Source organism: Anabrus simplex, chromosome 7, assembly GCF_040414725.1.
Source record: "Anabrus simplex isolate iqAnaSimp1 chromosome 7, ASM4041472v1, whole genome shotgun sequence".
NCBI classification, from domain to species: Eukaryota; Metazoa; Arthropoda; class Insecta; order Orthoptera; family Tettigoniidae; genus Anabrus; species Anabrus simplex.
Genome location: NC_090271.1, coordinates 22,962,160 through 22,979,016, shown reverse-complemented (window position 1 = coordinate 22,979,016; position 16,857 = coordinate 22,962,160). Strand labels below are relative to the sequence as shown.

General features: G+C 41.3%; 1 protein-coding gene across 1 annotated transcript in view; it reads left to right on the top strand.

Moving 5' to 3' along the window:
• Nucleotides 1-16,857, top strand: part of LOC136877663 (pro-resilin-like) — a 70,461-nt gene that overhangs the window by 20,906 nt on the left and 32,698 nt on the right. The gene's annotated exons all lie outside the window — the stretch shown is intronic.

Sequence of the window (16,857 nt, the reverse complement as noted above, 5' to 3'; positions counted from 1 at the left end):
ACCAAGAGCAGGGTTCCTTGGTGGCATTAAAGGGTGACGTCAATATCAACTAATCAAGCAGCTGGCTCAGGATAGAAGGTCGTTGGACGAGGACAGTCATGCTACCCACCAATCATCAGGTTAAGGAGAACGAGAGAGAGAGAGACAATGTTTATGTCAATTTTCAGTCTTCTGTTCCTGTTTTTATAATCTTTATGCTTCGAATTGTACAACATTTCATGTGATTCATAATGTGAAATAAGTTTTGTGGTTACCACAGACCATGCGCACTAAATACCCGCCATTTTCTTTCTGCCTTGTCACAGATTTGATCAAAGGTATGATCGTGAGTATAACTTTTATCACACAACTGTGTCACAGCTAGATGTAATCAAAGGTGCTGTATTACACTGTAAAATATTTTATCACTTAAACATTATCAAACTTATGTGACACAGAGATGTGATAGTGTAATACGGGCCTTAGAGAAGTATTTGGAGGTGTAGATGCTTCTTCCTCTTTCCAACAGGCCTATTTGCTACCACACATGTTCGATCGTTCGGCTTTTATCTCCGCCCAGTATTGTCACATCTTCTCCATGTATAGTTCCTTTCTTTCCTCCGACCTTTCTTCTTCAGGTTTTTTTCTGAAAACCGCAGACTTTCTTCGTGATCGGCCTGTTTTATAAGTCTCATGCCTCAGTTCTTTTATTCTTCACAGTCCCCGTAAATCAGGTGGTACAGACTTTCTTGTTTCTCCAGGTATACAGGCGTGTTAATATTATATTAGCCTGTAGATAGCACCACTTCATATTGGTCTGTTGACTTCTCTTTGGTGCTGGTGGATTGCCTCCCAAACGCCACCTGGCGACCTGAGGAGTGCGTTTTGTATTCTTTGAGGTTATCTTGTAATATTGGTTGTATACCTTCATGTACCCTGGGAGAGGACCAGCCAATACAGTCCACTAGAATAATTCAATTAAAATAAGTTCAACAATTTATGCACGGCCGGATGCGTAGGAGGTGTGCTTTAAAATTAACGGATTGCGCATAGTTTCAGAGTATTGTGACTGTGATTGAATTCGTGCGTTTGTATGGAATCAGCAATCTTGTGCTGGACGTCACGTTCATTACGCTGGCACAGGGTCTAACGTCGTTGCAAATTCATCAACAGAATCAACAACTGATAACCTCATTTCATATCCTTCCTTTTGTCAATCCCTTGCACACAACGGATCCCGAAATTAGAAAGTCATTAATAAAGAAGCGTGGATCGCGAGATCTAACGTAAACAACGTAACGAAATGTACTGATTCTTGAAGTGGTCATATTGAAAAATTCAGTGTTAAGTTTAAACTTGATGCTTTACAACAGGCGTGACAGGACTATACTATATTGCAAGAGCAACTAGAATCATCATCATGAAAGGGACAGGGAACAATTCTCAGAGGTTATTATGATCCGCAGGCTCACATCACAAATTTAATGGAAGATGAAGAGGGCAGTATTTTCCCTCCAAGTTTACATTCTGTGGGCTCACGCAGGGCTAATGTAAATCTGTCTCCTATAAAAGGTGCACGTGTTAAATAACAATATTATTGACAGTTTTATGACACATTCAATTCTTTAATGATCAATAATAATACTGTAGATAAGATTCAGAATATTATTATTTATTGTCAGCAGTACCAGGTGCAGCACCGAAGTTAATTGAGAACTTGCCGTTCACGGCTGACAATTTTGATATTGCCTGGAATCTGATCTGTGATAGATACGATAATCCGCGTTTAGTAACCAACATATCTACAGTATAAAGGCATTATTTTCTCCACCAGCAACAACTAATTATTGTCCTTATTCCTTACGTATTTTATTAAGTCATTGTAAAGGTTATTTAAACGCCATTGAAGCACTAAAATTGTCAAGCCCGCTAAATGGTCTAATATTTATTAGCTGTATTATATAAGGGTGATACAACAAAAGGAAAGGCTCCGAATTCATGTTATCAATAAAGCAGTCTCCATCACTTGATGAATTTCTACAGTTCTTAGACAAAAGATGCCAGCCTTAGAATTGATTAAATCTAACATTGTCCAGTAAGAGAAGACAAAACCTAAATTAAACAGAGATACTAAGCACAGCTACGTTTCAACTAACAATGCATGTGTAGTGCGTAAACTCAGTAATCCTGTCTATAGATGTAGAAGATTTAGAGACATTAATGTTCAAGAAAGGTTAGACATTGTTAGGCAACATCAACTGTGTTTCAATTGCTTAGCTAGCGGGCACAATGCTATTAATTGTCCCTCAAGAAATGTGTGCCGTAAGTGTGGCAAGGCACACCATACCCTTATTCATGAGCATCAAATACAGTCTGTCGCGCCAGTAAGTGCCGAACTTAATATGGAGTCGAATTCGTCACAGGACTCATGCGAAGGACTTGGTTCCTACTGTTTCCTTAATCCTAAGCCATCTGCTCATGTATTACTTGCTACAGCCATCTTCATGGTTCGTAATCATATGAAACAACTTAACAAATGCAGAGCTCTTCTAGATTCTGGATCACAAACTAATTTCATCACAGAATCCTTGGTTCAGAAGATTCAGTTGAAGAAGTCTCGCATTTCATTTCGAATCCAAGGATTAATTACAAGATAACAGTCACTTATGCTGTACTATCACGTGTTACAAGAGACCTGCCATCTGTGAATCTTTGGTATGATGATTGGAATATCCCTCTTCGTCGCCATAAGACCTATCTGTGTCGGTGCGACGTAAATCAACTAGCAAAAAAAAAATTAAAAATATCCCTCATTACATCCAACTTGCAGATCCTAACTTCCACCAGTCAAGAGGATTAGATTTACTTCTAGGTACTGAAATATGTTTCTGATTTTTGGGTCATTGGAAGATGACCAGACCAAGGAACTACCTAGTGTTACAAGAAACGTTGCTTGGATGAATTCTGTCCGGAACAACAGAGGCATCAAGCACACCGTGCTCAGCTGTACAGCCAAAACGCTCATTCCTCACCTGTGGTGAAACCTCATTCGATGATCAACTCCAATGGTTCTGCGAACTAGGAGACCTCCTAAACAAACCTCGAACTTTTGAAGAGATGTGAAGAGCATTTCACTCACAACACAACGAGAGATTCTACAGATCGCTACACTGTCCGCCTTCCTCGTCGCTCAGAAGTGGATGCGGTGGGTGAATCATACTCACACGCAAGACAGAGTTTGCTCCAGTTGGAACGTCGTCTGCAGAGACAACCAGATGTTCGGCTTGCCTACAATTAATTCATGTCGGAATATGAACAACCAGGCCACATGAAAGAAGCTCCTGAGGATGACAATTTGGAAATGGAAGTATTCTACTTGCCTCAGCACCCCGTCTTTCAGGCTAAAAGTAGCACCATAAAAATCCGAGCAGTTTTCGATGATTCTGCGCGATCTAGCAACGGAGTGTCTCTGAATGACACATTAATTTTGGGTCCCAAAATACAGCAGGATCTTTACTCCATTATTTTGCGTTTGCGGATGCAATCTGTAGCCAGTAGCATTTTCGGCTGACATTTGCAAAATATACAGACAAGTTCACGTATACCGACTACACTCTCCACTCCAACGCATCCTCTGGAGACCATTCCAGGCGACTGGGCAGCCTTTTGGAAGACAATCTTGCCATGTCACCACAGAAAACTACCGATACCCTCCTTTTCCTTACCTTGTACCTTTTTTTTGATAACCTCCGTATCGGGGAAGAGAGTTCTGAATTGTGATTTCTCCGGCATTCACAATATTCCTACGATCTTTCTGAGAATTCTTGTCCCTCTTTCTGACTTACAGTATCTCCATCAATCACTTTTCCGTTTAGTGACAGACACTCCATGGCATGCAGGGCTTCCGGACGGATGAGTGTTGCGTAATGTTTCAACTTCAGATCGTGTGACAGGCATCTCTTGCTGTAGGTGTTTTGAGTCAGTTGAGAGGCCAGTTCTAATTTGTTTTAATATTCGCGGAGAGGGCGTCTTTCTCTGACGAGCTGAATTCAATCCAGTCGCCGAGGTACTTACTCTACACTGGCTTGATTTTACCTCGTTTTAGTGCAATGTCTCTGTTAGCTTCTTTGATGTTGGTAAAATACCTGATTTTCTTCAGCGATACTTAAAGTCCCTTTTTGGCTGTTGCCTTCTAAGGCATAGCCTAGATCAGTGCTATTTTCAGAGATTCAGCGATCAGTGCCATGTTATCTGCAAAGGCCAGATGATCACCTGTCAACCCCTCCCTCTTATGACCCAGGTAAACCTCACTCTTCTCACCCAAGGGGACCATTTATTTATTTATTTATTTATTTATTTATTTATTTATTTATTTATTTATTTATTTATTTATTTATTTATTTATTTTTATTTTTATTTTAGGAAGATGTCTGGCACCCCCGGCCACGTTCCAAAGTGAGTCTGAATAACTTCAGCGAACCCTGATTGATTAAGCTGTTCGATTCCTAGGCTGAATGGTGAGCGTTGCGGCCTTCGGTTAGGAAAAATAAGCGCCCGAGTCTCAGTCGCGCCACGAATTTTAGTCGTGTTCGGTCTTGTATGCCTCGAGAGACGGGTGCTTCTGCTGTTCTTACGCACAACAGGCCTCACTGCAAACCACTATAATAACAAATGTCTGAAAAGTTACCCGACCGTAAACGTGGTCCACTTCCGAAACAACGTACAGAGAACGGAAGAGAGCAGTACACATATTGTTCAAAACAATTTTACAGGCTTTATCTGGAATATCATCATCATCATCTGTTATCTGGCTATCAGCCGGTTTTCTCATGCATTTTCCAAGCCGATCTGTTCCCTGCCATCCTTTTAGTCTTCCAGTATCTTTCACACTGTCCCATCATCTGATACCTCTTTCTTTCTCTCAGCCTTCTCCCTGTAACTTTCCCTTCCATTGCCTGTGTTAATAAACATTTCCTTCGTAAACAATGACTTAACCAATTCTTCGTTCTCTTTTGAATGGTTTCCTCTATTGTCGTCTATTTTTCACCTACTGTCTCCAATACTACTTCATTCCTTCATTTGATTTGCCAGTTGATTTTCTGCTCCATTTCTCTCTACATGGACATTTCAAAAGATGTCAATCTTCTTTCTTCCTACTTTCTCGAAGTCCAAGTCTCCGACCTTTAAAGAGCAACGATCCATACAAAGCACTATATTAACCTCTTCTTAAGGTCCATATTCAGTGGACCACTCATCAGTACCATGTGCTTCATATTGCAGTCCTGCTCTTCACCTCATCCAAACAATATAGATCACTTCTCATTGTTCTTCCCAAATATCTGCTCCGTAGGATCAGTGGTGCAGTATCCGAATAATGATCCCGAGTGGACAGTTCGATATTTTTTTTCTTCTTCAGAATGTGCTTTACGTCGCACCGACACACATAGGTCTTATGGCGATGATGGAAAGGAAAGGCCTAAGAGTGGGAAGGAAGTGGCCGTGCAGCCCCAGCATTTGCCTGGTGTGAAAATGGAAAACCAAGGAAATTACCTTCAGGGCTGCCGACAGCGGGGTTCGAACCCACTATCTCCCGGATGCAAGTTCGATTCTGGCTGAGTTCGGCGATGTTTGGGGAGTTGCCGGTACGCGAAAGAACTCAGCCGGTATCTGAAACCATCATCTTCATCTGCCAATCAAGCCTGTTACGGTCTCAGTCCATCTCTTAGCAGGTACCCTGTGGGTGGGGTCGGTAGAATAACACCCACGTATCCCCTGCCTGTCGCAAGAGGCGGCTAAACTGGTCGACAGGGCCTCTCAACTTAGGAGCGTGGGTTGGCAAGCACGGAGCCCTTAGCTGAATTCTGACATAGCTTCCACTTACTTGTGCCAGGTTCCTCACTTTCATCTATCCTATCCGACCTCCCTTGGTCAACTCTTGTTCTTTTCCGACCACGACGGTATTAGAGAACTCGAGACCTAAGGAGTCCCAGTTTCATGCAATTCGTGGCCCTCATATTTCTTTGGCCGATACCGTGATTGTTTGAAGTGTCCGATCCCTTCCATTTTATCTCTCTGGTCACTGTTATATAGACGATGGTTGCCTAGTTGTACTTACTTTTAAAACAATATTCATCACCACCATCACCACCACCACCACCACCATCTCTTAGCATGACATCCAGTAGATCGTTTCCCCCTGGGAACTACTTTGAGACTCGTTGACGTGGTCTCTCCAGTTCTTCCTATAGGCTGCTGTGTAATTTATTGCAGGTTCTGTCTTTAGTTCATTCGTCATATCTTCGTCTCTTCTGTGGTCCCGTTTATATCCTTCTGTGCTCTCACAAATTTCATCTCACCACCAGCCATCCTGGTTTCATCTGGTCACCTCATTGTCCATACTTTGCTTCGATCTTGAACCCTTGGATCACCTCCCCCTGTGGGTGGGGGTGGTAGACTAACACCCACGGTATCCCTTGCCTATCGTAAGAGGCGACTAAAAGGGCCCATGAGCTATGAGCTTTGGAGCGTGGGTTCGCGACCACGGGGCCCTTGTCTGAGTCCTGGCATTGCCTCCACTTACTTATGGCACGCTACTCACTTTCATCTGTCCTATCCGACCTTCCTTGGTCAACTCTTGTTCTTTTTCGACCCCGACGCTATTAGGTTTCCGAGGGCTAGGGAGTCTTTCATTTTCCCGCCCTTCGTGGCCCTTGTCTTCCTTTGGCCGATACCTTCATTTTTTGAAGTGTCGGTCCCTTCCATTTTGCTCTCTGTTTAGTGTTATATAGAGAATGGTTGCCTAGTTGTACTTCCTCTTAAAACAATAATCACCACCATCACCTTGGGTCACCCGTCGATCGTCAGTCATCTGATACAGCTGCTCTGGCAGAACAATTAACTCTTGAAATCCTAAGGCGTTAGGGATCTTTCCTCGTCACTTTGCCGATCGGTCGACAGGGTTCAGATGAATGCGTAACTACTTCAAATGAGAGGTAAAATGTTCTTACTGAAATGTATTAAACTACTAGTTGTAGTGTTACCTGCTCGGGTATTTTACGATTTTATTACCTCTTTGAAGTGAATATTTGTTTGTGACTTTGATTGATAGTTTACGAACTCTTTTGTAGAAATATTGTTATGTGTATAATTTTAAGTTTTAATTTGAGATTAGTTTCGCTATGAAATATTTCCTTGTGGCACCCCAGATTTTATAGGATGTAGCTGATCCTATCAAACAAATAATAGAAGTAAGTTATAATAGTATGTGTTGTCCGGCTCCATGGCTAAATGGTTAGCTTGCTGGCTTTTGATCACAGAGGTCGCGGGTTCGATTCCCGGCAGGGTCGGGAATTTTAACCATCATTGGTTAATTTCGTTGACGTTGGGGCTGGGTGTATGTGTGGTCTTCATCATAATTTCATCCTCATCACGACACGCAGGTCACCTACGGGCGTCAAATCAAAAGACCTGCACCTGGCGAGCCGAACATGTCCTCGGACACTCCTGACACAAAAGCCATACACCATTTCATTTTGTTCATAGTATGTGTTTACGCATTGCGCTACAGATATGATGTACACGATTCCAGCTGTCCTTGAGACTGTCACTGTTCAGTCGGGGACCGCGAAAAGTATGGAATCAACATTCCTCTTGGTCATTCACCCCCTTCTGAACCTCCTTACTGATCTTGACCTTAAACGACATCTAGAGTGTCGCAACATATTCATCTCAGTGACCCCCAAATCTATGTATTCATCACATTCGATCGTTTTATGTTCTTTTTAAATGTTATTACCTCCCCTGGCTGTGCTAAGGATGTCTTACCTGATAGTATTTTTTTCCAGATACTAAGTCATATGTGTACCAAGTTTGGTTGAGAACTATGCTGGACCACACACACACAAACACACACACACACACATGCATGAATAATCTCGGTCATTTTGAACACTTTAGTTTTCACTCCTTCCCATTTCGCCCCCCCCCCCAATTCCTATTCCTATAGGGTATGAACTTGGACTTAAATGGCACCCGAAGTGTCACTATTCTAAAAACTATGGATTCTACAATAATATGGGTCGTTTTCTATTATTTTGATATTTCACCTCCTTTCCACCCGTCCCTAGGGCTGTCAGTGGTGCCTTACCCCACATATATATTTTTTAATTTGATAAGTCATATGTATACCAAATTTGCTTTAGAGCTATGCTGGATCATACATATATACGTTTGTAATCTCGGCCAGACGTTGCCATGGTTACGACCGGTAATATATCTTCAACAAATTCCTAGGGCCTGTTTCATAAAGCTATGGGCTTTACGTCGCACCGACACAGATAGGTCTTATGGCGACGATGGGATAGGAAAGGCGTAGGAGTTGGAAGGAAGCGGCCGTGGCCTTAATTAAGGTACAGCCCCAGCATTTGCCTGGTGTGAAAATGGGAAACCACGGAAAACCATTTTCAGGGCTGCCGATAGTGGGATTCGAACCTACTATCTCCCGGATGCAAGCTCACAGCCGCAGTTTCATAAAGCTACAAGTCTACAAGTTACAAGTAATTTTTCATACAAGTTGTAGGAAAAAAAGGAATTCCTGTTTCATAAAAGCACTTGTAGGTACAAGTGAATTTATACAAGTTACAAGACTTGTCAACAAGTCAAAATTCATGTTTTGTTTCATAAAGATACTTGTAGAGTACGAGAACTTGTAGAAAATACAGTTTTTCTTACAAGTTGTTTGAGACATGTAAGGTTGAATAAACGTCTGTGTAATTTGCTGTTAAATACCCAATAATCTATTAGTTTTCAAGCATTGTGTTCATTTTTGTGTGGAATATGGATTTGTTATATAGTAGTAGTGACAGCGATGAAGATATAATAGGGGATGGACAAAGACGTAAAAGAACTTTCAGAAGTAGGGTCAACATGGCTTTCACAAGCTTTTATGAATACAATGAAAGGATTAGAATGAGTTCAGTGAAACTGGAGTCACTCCTTCAAGATGTAGGTAATCAACTTCAACATGCAACTAACAGAAACTGTGCTCTATCTCCAAAACAACAGTTACTTATAGCGTTACACTGGTTAGGAAATGGAGGGCAATATCATGCAGTAGGTGATATGCATGGTGTATCAAAATCTAGTGTGTGCAGAGCGGTTCATTTCGTTGTGAATGCAGTGAATATTGTCAAGTTTCCCACAGTTGTTGACTGGCCACATTGTTCGAGAGTTCCATGCTATTGCTCGTATGCCTCAAGTATGTGGATGTATTGAAGGAACACTAATAAATATTGATGCTCCTGCAGTAGGACATGAGAATGACTTCACTGATAGGCATAGGAACCATTCCATAAATTGCATGGAAGTGTGTGGACCAAATCTTAAGTTTTACTATGCAAGTGCTAACTGGCCTGGAAGTTTGCATGGTGCACGTGTGCTAAGAAACAGCACTCTTTCTCAACGCTTTGATGCTGGGTGGCGTCCATTCCCAGGTGCTATTCTTCTTGGTGATTCAGGATACCCACTTAAGGAATGGCTCATTACACCTGTCTTGAATAATATAAATGACCCTGCAGTTATGCGTTTTAATAAAGCTCGTAAGTCAACAAGACGTATAATTGAAAATCCTATTGGGATCTTAAAAGAGAAATTTCCATGTCTCAATCATCTTAGAGTTAACCCTACTTTTGCAGCTAATACTTTTATTTGTTGTGTTACACTTTGTAATATTTCAAGAGAACTTCAAGATCAGAATGTGATGAACATAGAACCTGTTGAAAATGAAAACGATGAACCAGATTTTGACTATGTACCACTTCCAGCAGCACATAGGCGCCAGGAACAACTCATTAACCATTTTGATTAAGATTAAGGCTTGCCTAAAATATTCAGTGAAATAATGTCTTGTAAAATATATAGTGGAATAATGTGATAAAAGGCAGTTATTTACACAGACAAACTATTTTAATGTTAATGTTTAATTTACATGAGAAAAATAATCAAACATAGGTGTAAACTTTGCCTGCTGCCATTTCTTGATGGTTACAGTACTTTTGTATCCATCTCTTGGCACAGGCCAGAGTAAAGTGTAGCTTTCACCGAAGTCCCAGTCTCATCCATGGCTGTGACAATATGGAAGCTGCTGGGGTATGGGTGGTGCTGAGTAATGACATTCAGAGCACGACTAGTGCATCTGAGTGTTATGAAAGGTGTTGCTCATAGGGTCGGTCGTGCTGCAATAGCACTTTCTGAACCAGTGAACTACCGCACTCCTCGTCTTGCCTAGTACGCCTCATTTTGGTGCTGCCATTGGTTTCTGCGGTTTCCTTATAACCGCATAACTTTTGGTGGTGCTATTTGAGGATCCAACCAGCCTCTGGGCTGATGACCTAACAGACAGACAGGTGTAAACTCATTCATTAGCTTCTTCAGCCACTCCATTTGTTAATAAATAATAAACACCCTCTTCTACATTATCATCACACTTTGTAATATCCTTTGTATAACGAGACATGGGCAGGCCCAAGTCCCTCTCAAGTTTCAAAGCCTCCAATTTTGATTTATATATTTGTATTTATCACTATCCCGAGATCCGGCATCGTGGTGTAGAGGGCAACGCGTCCGCCTGTCACCCGGCGGCAACGGGTTCGATTCCCGGCCGGGTCAGGGGGTTTTAATTGTAAATGATTAATATCCCTGGCCTGGGGACTGGGTGTTTGTGTCGTCCTTAACGTTCATTTCCTCACATTCAACACTGTACACTTCCCCAATTCCACTTACACGCAGGTTTCTGTCATATGGTGAAAGTAGCAGCAAAAGATCTACAGAGGTCCCAACCGTACGCAGAAAAAAGCTGTCTTCTTAGCTGAAGATGATACACATTTACCACCAAATTCCCGTCCGAACGTCTATGAAGATGCACGGATGTTGGTAAGTCCTAATTCTGTTTGATTTCACTCCACTGGTCGAAAAATGTTCTTGGCAGAGAATCCTGGTACGTTCGGTTCGATTCCACACGTGACGATCGCCATCCTTATCTCCCGTTCAAACACACGTTAAAAACAAATTCTGTTCGGTTCGATTTGATTCCATTCGACTAGGCAGGAGCGGTCCTTATGACTTCCCACGCTTCCGGTACCTCGTGGTGTCACTGTCGCGCCGCATTGCCATCGTCATCAGGGTGAACGGGGGATGTCATGTATCTCTAATTCAGTTATTCAATAGTGTAGTCTCATCAAATCTAATTTTCAAGAAGTTGTTCCAAAATATCCGTTTTTTTATGTACACAGTAATCCATCATAATATTTTATCTGTCAGTAGAAGTGGTAAATTATATCAACCAACAAGTGAGGTATGAATAAAAAGAGAAGCAATGGGGTGAATTGTCTCTCTCTTATACAAACACGAAGGCATTTCCAGATTGCGTCATGTTGAGTACATACGGCTACGTTCGTCTTTATTCAAAGCGAATTTGACTCCATTACATTTACTCAACTGGCAGCAGTTTTCATTAGGTTTCAATAAATCAATTATAATGAATTTCGCTTGTAAGGAAGAATTTATTTCGAGGATAACCTGCCGACAATTATACAAGAATTGTGATGCGTGGTCAGTTACAAACGACCTGCGGTATAACTATATTACAACTTATGTCCATATCACGTGTTATCATATTAGTTCTCTGTTTCCCAAGATTACGCTCGTGTGACCGATGGAGACAGTTGGATTTATGTGCAGAAGATGACCATATCTAACAATTTATGGATTTACGAATTGACGGTAACAACACTTATGCACGGTTGCAGAAAGATCCATCAAATTAGTCCTTAATGGCAGATCAGCTGATTGCCAATCAAATTTATTTCCAGCGTGCGTTGCAGAAAACCTAACCCCGATCAACTTTGTCCAATTTACTGATTGAAGATCTGAGAAGGAAATAAATCTGGCAACAGCGCAATTAGTGACCACTGCCGAGTTGATTCGTTAAGGATGGTGTCTGTTTTATCCTCTTTGGTGTCTGGCAAAGACATCAAAGTGGCAGTGAATCAGGAAACAGCTGGTCCTGTTCGTGTCTGAGAAAGGTGAAAAAAGAGCGAATTTTGAGGCTTTCGTTTGATTTAATTAATTTTCGACAATATGAGTGATATTTCAACTAAGAACGTGAGAGGGCCAAAGTTTTCATTGAATGGTAGAGGCCTCCTACTTAATATAGTTGACGGATAGATGCATATAATTGAAAATAAAACGGATGCTGTATGGGCAAAATGACAAAAGAGTAAACAACCATATGCATTTGCTGGCAAGACCTAGTGTTTATAGTGCACTATGTCTTCTGGTATAGGCTAGAGCAATTTTGTTACTTTCATTGATCTGTCTCTGTCTTATCCTTGGCTTTGGCAATAGAAAAGTGACTGAGGTATGAGCGATGCTAGTAATGCCAATCCTTATGCAGCCAGTCTCTGCTATGAATGGTGTGAAAATGTTGCTCATAGGGTCAGTTGGTGCATGCATTTCAGTGGGCTTGGCAGACTGTTATGTAATAGCAACTCTGGCTCGGTGAGGAAAGCAACGGGAAACTACCTCACTCCTCATTTCCCTAGTACGCCTCTTCAGTGATGCCTAGGCCATCTATGACAGCTGATGGCAGAGTTGTTGAGGATCCCACCAGCGGCATCGTTGACGGACTGAACATACATACGTACAACCATGCTCCGGATAGGTTGGAGTTTTGTCACGTTTGGCTTATTAATTCTAATAAGTCTGGGTTTACATGGATATTGATATGTCAGCGATAAGTATTTATTTCAAGATTTGATTGATATAAATGAACAAGTTTCATGTTCAAGATTGAGGTAAAAATGAAATGAAATGCCGTATGGCTTATAGTGCCGGGAGTGTCCGAGGACAAGATCGGCTCGCCAGGTGCAGGTCTTTTGATTTGACACCTCTAGGTGGCCTGCGCGTCGAGATGAGGATGAAATGATGATGAAGATGACACATACACCCATCCCCCGTGTCAGCGATATTAACCAATTAAGGTTAAAATTCCGGAACCTGCCGGCAATCGAACCCGGGACCCCTGAGAACAACGATCAGTACGCTAACCATTTAACCATGGAGCCGGGCAAGACTGGGGTTATATGTGAGAATAAGGACTACGGGAAACAAAATAGTACGTCACTCATATCGCACTTTCTACATGAACTTGAATTTATTCATCATCGAAACATTCATCAGCTGATATTGTACAAGCCTATCCCAGATGAATACATCGCCTCAGTCAGTCTGTATTTAGTGATCTCTCGCAGAATATAGGCTTGGCTAAGCAAACTGGAATAAGTTGCCTGGAGTCTTCCGTGACAGAAAAATAAAAATAAATTTGAAAATAAAGGGCAAAACCTAGAAATGCACACTGAGACCTGCAATGTTTTACGGAGCTGAGACGTGGCCAACCGTGAAGTCACAATGTCAAAAACTGAAGGTTGCAGGAATGAAAATGCTGCATTGGATGTGTAGTGTCTCCCGACCAGTCCAAATTGAGAATAGTTCCACAAGGGCAGTGTTAAAGTGTTCGAGATATCCAAGAAAATTTAAGAAAGGCGACAGGTCTGGCATGGCCACGTCGTGCGCAGGAATAAGCACTATGTGGGCAAAATATGATAATGATAATGATAATGATAATGATATAAATAATAATAATAACTAGTGGACCCGTGCTTCTCCCAGCATTCCTTGTAAATTGGTCAGGTAACTCGTCTTGATAAATCCTATCTCAGTCATATTGTTTAGCCTGCCCATTTCAAACGTTTTATGAACATGTAATATCGGCAATGTAGTTTATAACACTTATGCCCGCTTGCAGAAAGGTCCATAAAATTAGTCCTTAATGGCAGATCAGCTGACTGCCAATCAAATTTTACTCCAGAGTGCGTTTTAGAAAACCCAAACCCCGATCAACTTTGGCCAATTTACTGAATGAAGATCCGAGAAGGAAATAAATCTGGCAACTGCGCAATTAGTGACTACTGCCGTGTTGATAGGTTCAGGATGGTGTCTGTTTTATCCTCTTTGGTGTCTGGCAAAGTCATCAAAGTGGCTGTGAATTAGGGAACAGCTGATCGAGATCGTGTTTGAGAAAGGTGAGAAAAGGGCGGATTTTGAGGCTTTCGTTTGATTTAATTAATTTTCGACAATATGAGTGATATACCCACTAATAAAGTGAGAGGACCAAAGTTTTCATTAAATGGTAGAGCCCTCTTACTTAATATAGTTGAGGGATACTTGAATATATTTAAAAGGAAAACCCGATTCTGTGCGGACAAAATTACAAAAGAGTAAACAAGCAGGCTGCAGATAGGTTGGAGTTTTATCGCGTTGGCTTATTAATTCTAAAAATTCTGGGTTTACATGGATATTAATATGCCAGAGATAAGTATTTATTTCAAGATTTGATAGATGTAAATGAACTAGTTTCATGTTCAAGATTGAGGTTATACGTGAGAATAAGGACTACGGAAGGAGTACGTCAGTCAAATCGCACTGTCTACATGAACTTGAAATTATTTATCATTGAAACGTTTTATCAGATATATTTAATGAAAGAAAAGCATCCTTGAGTTAAAAGACCTCAAGCACCGATTGGAGAATCAGTGCTTGATCAGCATGAATTTGCTGGTCAAATCTAATGGGAGATTGATCTTCGATAAAACACTGATTGCTGTTTCTGCAACTCACATAGGATGATTGCCAATCAAACCCACACTGATTGCCAATCAAAATCCAGTCAAACTTTGCTTGTCTTTTCTGCAACCGGGCATTATTTCCGTACAATATTGTCGTTTCAAGATAGTGCAGATAATGTCACAGAATTCCTTGCCGATAATAAACCAGTATTGTTTACAAAATTCATATGGGACACCGTTGATTCCTGGACAGCGATTGGGCGGAAGATAATTTATGATGGCTTCAATTTCATCATTAGTAATTTCCATGCTAAGCAGTTCTTTACTTGCTGGAGTAAGCTGGATATTACAGGACTGAAGCAAGGCACTGACTTTGTTTATACGATTCCCTGGCGTACACCTGTTGGTAAAATGAGGAAATAACTCTTATGTCTTACTCTGACGTCAGACACAGAGCCAACAGAAGGGCAGCTACCAACACAACAGTAGATAACAAGTAACATCTTTCAACTAACATGGAATATTTACCAGAATCTACTGACATTTCCTGACAAGGTTTCAGACAATAATATTGCCTACCGGTGCTAAGGGCCACTTCTACTATAATTCAACTGACGCTCACGAATTCATCAGCGGCCTTGAACATGCTGTATATATGACATTCATGTTGGTGCTTGTGTTCACGCCCTCATGTCGTTGGCATTATGTCATTATCACTTTGGTATTCCAATAACAATTTTAATTGAACCATTTTAATTAGAATTTTTATGGAAGAAGTTTTAGTCTCTGACAAAATAGTTTTTGGTTTAATCATTGACAGTGTTTCCATTAACATGTTTGTATAATGTATCATTTTTCACATTTTATGTACCAAATTTTAGTAACTAGCTAAACTTTTGGCTTTCATATTTAATACTAGGTGTACTCTTGATAGATTGTTTTTAGGCTGAAGATGCCCTAAATTGAGGGCGAAACATGACCCATGTAACTGATAGTCTGTTTATGTAACCACTATAAGTGGAAATTAAAGTATTGAATAGGTGGATTAAAGAGCACCTTCATTTATTTTCGAACTGTAAATTTTCAATACAGACCAAATATGAGATTTATAACATGTAATGTGAACTGCAACTAGCCAACCATCGTCTATTAAACTCATCAGGGGGTAAAACTTTAAGGGATCCGGAACTTGAATGGAGGTATCGGCCAAAGAAAGACAAGGGCCACGAAGGACGTGAAAATAAAAGACTGCCTAGGAGTCGATGTGAGAAAAGAAGAAGAGTTGACCAAGATCGGATATGATAGATGAAAGTGAGGAGCCTGGCACAATTAAATAGAAGCAATGCCAGTACTCAGCTAAGGGCACCCTGGCCGCCAACTTACGCTCCTAAGTCAAGAGACCCCGGTGCTCCTTTTAGTCGCCTCTTACGAGATACGAGATACCGTGGATGTTATTCAATCGCCCCACCCACAAGGGTAAGTAAAAATGTCCCAAATCCATGTCGAACAGGGCGTTGAAAATCACGTTTGATGCCAATAATGACCAAATCTCACGAGGTGAATTGGACAAAACATAAAGTATCCATGCAACCAATGAGGAGCCATATGGTGAGGACGTGACCAGCAGCAACACGACACTTTGTTGTGTTCGATGATTCAGTTTAACTAATTTGTGCCTTCTGTAAAAAGAAATGATCACTGTATATTTAATTACAGTCAGTTTTCTGATGGCTGCAGTAATGAAATGTCGTATGGCTTTTAGTGCCGGGATATCCCAGGACGGGTTCGGCTCGCCAGGTGCAGGTCTTTCTATTTGACACCCGTAGATGACCTGCGCGTCGTGATGAGGATGAAATGATGATGAAGACAACACATACACGCAGCCACCGTGCCATTGGAATTAACCAATTAAGGTTAAAATCCCCGACCCGGCCGGGAATAGAACCCGGGACCCTCTGAACCGAAGGCCAGTACGCTGACCGTTCAGCCAACGAGTCGGACATGGCTGCAGTGAAATGTATGCTTTTCAGATGGAACTGTTCACAGTTTCAGTGCCAAGAAGTACCCAACAATTCTTTCCTTCTTTCTTATTCTTATTTTTACGTTGCGCCGATATAAATACATCTTATGGCGACGACTGCATAGGAAGGGGCTAGGAGAGGGAAGCGACTGTGGCGCTAATTAAGGTACAGTACCA